This window comes from Dipodomys spectabilis, unplaced genomic scaffold (genome assembly GCF_019054845.1).
Source record: "Dipodomys spectabilis isolate Male_0828 unplaced genomic scaffold, ASM1905484v1 ptg000002l, whole genome shotgun sequence".
NCBI lineage: Eukaryota > Metazoa > Chordata > Mammalia > Rodentia > Heteromyidae > Dipodomys > Dipodomys spectabilis.
Window position 1 is genome coordinate 40,692,274 of NW_024870679.1, and position 4,396 is coordinate 40,696,669.

The following is a 4,396-nucleotide window of genomic DNA, read 5'->3' on the forward strand; positions in this document are numbered from 1 at the left end:
GAGCCCCTGCCTAGCCTCAGCAGCGCCCCCAGCGTCCCAGCCCTCACCTCCATTTGCCTCCTTCCTGGGGACTCCTTTCCTGCTTGGAGCTCCAACCTGGACTTCTGGTTTCAGGCGTGGCACCAAGCTGGCTCCTGCCACATCCTCATGGGAAAGACTGCATGTGGGGAGGGGTTGGAGAATGGGGTCCTCTGTGCTGGAGTCCTCTGAATCCCCTTTCTGGGACAGATCTGTGCTCCTGTCTGAACCCAAAGCACCACCTATGTGGAGATGGGACGGAGAGGTCATCTGGAGAGCCTGGGGCCAGCCACTCCAGACGCTGGGCCTCCCCTCCACCACCTTGGAGGTGGCCCCAAGAGCGGGAAGGATTGGGACGATCCGGGGTCCCCGCCCCCACACAGGGCTGAGCTAGTTCCCGTCTCTGACAACTCGCACTTGCTTTCATGGAATGGACCTACCAACACCATTATGTCACTTGAGGCTGGAAGATTCAGAAAGGCAAATGGTGCCCCCCCCCCCGCCCCCCCAGGACACACAGAAGGTGGAAGAGCTGGAATTCTCTCAGAACAGAAGGCCCAGCTCTAAACCCCTCTACAGCTGGGTTCATGCCCAGCTGCCCCTTCCCCAACCCCTCCATGTATGACAGACACACCTAGCCAAGTGCCCAGGCCTGGCCTACACTGGTCAACAACCCGCCTAACTGGTCCAGCCCCTCTCACCTAAGGTGCCGGGGTGCCCTCCCCACCCTCTCCTTCCCATCCCAGGTTCCACCCCACACTGAGAAGAGGCTGGCATCACATGATGCGGGGGAGGGAGGGAGGGGCGGGGTCTCTGCCGAGGTGCCGTCGTTTCCTCCGGCAGGGGGCGCTCTCTCCCCGCCGAGGGCTCCCGGGAGGAGGGGCCCGCGCTGGAGCCCGGGGCGGGGCGGGGCGGGGCGGGGCGGGGCCGGGATGGGGCGGGGTCGGGCGGGGTGGGGCCGGGGTCGGGGCCGGGCCGGGGCGGGGCCGGGCGGGGCGGGGCCAGGGCAGGCCCCGGGGCCCCAGGCCTCGCCCCTTCCCGAGACCCCCAGTGCACATGCCTGAGTGCCCAGGGGAAAGTCGGAATCCGAGGTAGGGTCTTGCCTCTTTTTAAATCATAGCTCTTCTCGCACATACAGTTCCTGCAGCTGGAAAGGCACGTTCGGGCTCAGTCGGAAAGCTGAGGCTGAGAAGGCCAAGTTGGAAAACTTCCTCCCATTTCGCAAACCCTCAACTTGGAGAAAAATTTCCCTTTTTTCCTTTTTTACATTTTGCTGTCAAGTGAATCTGCCTGATTACCTGTGAATAAAACGCACTCAGTGCACCCCCATTACCTGCTGGAAGTGTTCTAACACTATCCATTGAGTCTGTGGAATGTGTGTGCTTGCGTGTCCGGACCAGGGCTCGAACTCAGGGCCTCGCACTGAGTCTCTGCCTTTTCTTCTCAAGGCTGGCTCTCTACCACTTGAACCACAGCTCTACTTCCAGCTTTGGATTAGAGTCCCAATGGGCTTTTGTATCCAGGCTGGCTTTGAAATAAGATCTTCAGAGCACAGCATCCTGAGTAGCTAGGATTGCCCAGCTTCGATGAGATTTTTTAATTAACTGTTCCTTCCTCTCTTTCTCCTCCCAATAGCTCTTTTAAAAAAAAAATTTATATTTCTAGTTTTTCTGTTGGTACAACTCACTTTGAATAATCTTAAGCGTCCATTTCTTCTTTAGCTTGTATCTTTTTGTTTGTTTGCTTTTTGCTTTTGTTTTTGTTTTGCCAGTCCTGGGGCTTGAACTCAGGGCCTGGGCCCTGTCCTGGAACTTCTTTTGCTCAAGGCTAGCACTCAACCACTTGAGCCACAGCACCACTTCCAACATGTTCTGTTTATGTGGTACTGAGGAATCGGACCCAGGGCTTCATGCATGCTAGGCAAGCAATCTATCACTAAGCCACAATTCCAACCCTGGGTTTTTTTGTGCTGGTACGGGGACTTAAACTCAGAGTTTGAGCACTGTCCCTGAGCTTTACACTTAAGGCTGGCACTCTACAGCTTGAGCCACATCTCTATTTCCTAGTTTATATCTTTTTTGTAGTTGTTGTTGGTCTCGGGGCTTGAACTCTGGGCCTGGGCACTGTCCCTGAGCTCTTCAAGACGAGTGCTCTACCCACTTGAGCCACAGCACCACTTCTGGTTTTTGGTGAGTTATTGGAGATAAGATTCTCTCAGACTTTCCTGCCTGGGCTGGCTTTGAACTGCAATTCTCAGATCTCAGCCTCCTGAGTAGCTGGAATTACAGATATGAGCCACCTGCACCCGGCCTAGTTGCTATCTTTTGACTCTCTTCCTGATGAGATAATTTTCCTGGACATCTCCTATCTACTTCTGCCTTCTTCCAGCAACTCAACGTTTACTTTCTCATGGTGATGCAGCATTTACTGTCTGTACTGTAACATTTACCTACAAATTGGTTTTTCTGCAGTGCTGGGCTCCCACCCCTAAGCCAGGCAGGGACTAAGCTATTTTCCCAGCCTGGTGCAGAACACTGAAAACCTAATGATGGTCATAACATTAGGAATAAATTAGGGTTAGGTAAATACCTTCTTTGCAGGACCAGGGATTTGACAGGCCTACGTGACCAAATGCAGTTCCCAGCACTAAACCTATGGTTACATGAGACCATGAGAAGTTTCTAGACCGATGGAACCCAATATTGATACAGTTAGATCTGTATATCAATATCAATACAGATATATCTCAATTTAATGTTGGGTGAAAAAAGCAAGAAAATAGGATGATAGGGAACTGTGAAGTCTACAGACAAACCTTTGTAGTACTCTTCCTATTTTTTTCTGTAAATCTGAAAAATATTCCAAAAACAATTACTTACAAAAATGTTAGATGATGCTTATTAAAAACAATCATAATCAGGTTGTCATGGTTAGAAATAGATTGGATGTCACTGTTTACTACAATCACTGCTCCAAGGAAATCTTTTTTTGGTTGGCATCAGGATTTAAACTCAGGGTTTTGCACTTGTCCGTGCTGGACTCCTCTTCATGTTTCCTGCCATAGTGGATGTGACAGGCACACACTACCACTCCCTAGTTTATTCTGTTGAGATGGGGCCTCGTGAACTTTTTGCCCAGGCTTGCCTTCAATGGCAATCTTCTCTATTTTAACCTTCTAAGTAGCCCGGGTGATCAGAGGTGTGAACTATTACAGCTGGCTCTTTTGTTCTTAATGATTAAAAAACAAAACAAAAAAACAGGGTCTTTCTGTAGCCCAGGCTGGCCTTGAACTCAAGAGCTCCTGCCTCAACCTCCTAAGGACTGAAATTAGAGCCACCGCATTCAGCTTTTTATTGTTAACTGTAACTAATTGAAATAATTTTTTTTCCAGTCCAGAAGTTTGAACTCAGAGCCGGGGTACTAGCCTTGAGCCTCTTTGTACTCAAGGCTAGCTCTCTACCACTTGAGCCACAGCACCACTTCCGGCTTTTTTTGTTATGTGGTATTGAGAAATCAAACCTAGAGCTTCATGCATGCAAGGCAAGTACTCCTCCACTAAGCCACATTCCCAGCCCTACTAATTGGGATAACTGCTATATCTTCTAGCATTTGGTGTCCTGAGGCAGACGGACATGGCTGCCCCAGGGCCTTCTGAGGCTGCCCGGTGTCATTGCCCCCACTAATCCCTGGGGACGCCTCTAGTTAGTACTGCCCTTTTGCACTGAAGGTCACACCTGCTGCCACACACTGGCAACCCTGTCCCTGTAGATAGATCACTGTCCCATCTGCTGGACACTGTGTTACTGGCAGGATCCTCCAACCTGGGCCACAGTGAAGGGACGGGACGCCCTGCACTTCTGGGTTCCTAGCAGCTGAGGACCCTGCCAGTGTCTCTAAGGCCTCCCTCAGTTATGGGGACAGGCACAACTGGCCCAGTTCCAAAGCTGCCAGGCACCGCTGGCTTCCTGCCCAAGACTGCCAATGGCATACATGAAATCCATGTGATGCCACCTTCACGCTAGATCACCTGGCTCAGGTAGTGTGGGCTGGCTTTCTCCACAGAAAAGGTGGCTCTTCTCCCAGCCTCCCCATGGGAGCTGTCAGGGAGGAAGTTGCGCAGTGCCCAGCTCTGCTCAAGCAGTGTTTATGTGTGTGTGTGTGGGGGGGGAGAATGATGCACTACTTCCTTGCAGGGGGACAAGGTGCATCAATTATTTGTATTTTTGCAAGGGAGAGCTGTCCCTCCTCAATCATTTATTTATTTATAGCATTTATTCAGCCATTTATACCAGCATGGATTCATGCATATTTATTTCATACATTGGATTGCAATCCAATGCTACTTTATTATTTGTTGTTGTTATTGTTGCTGAAACAA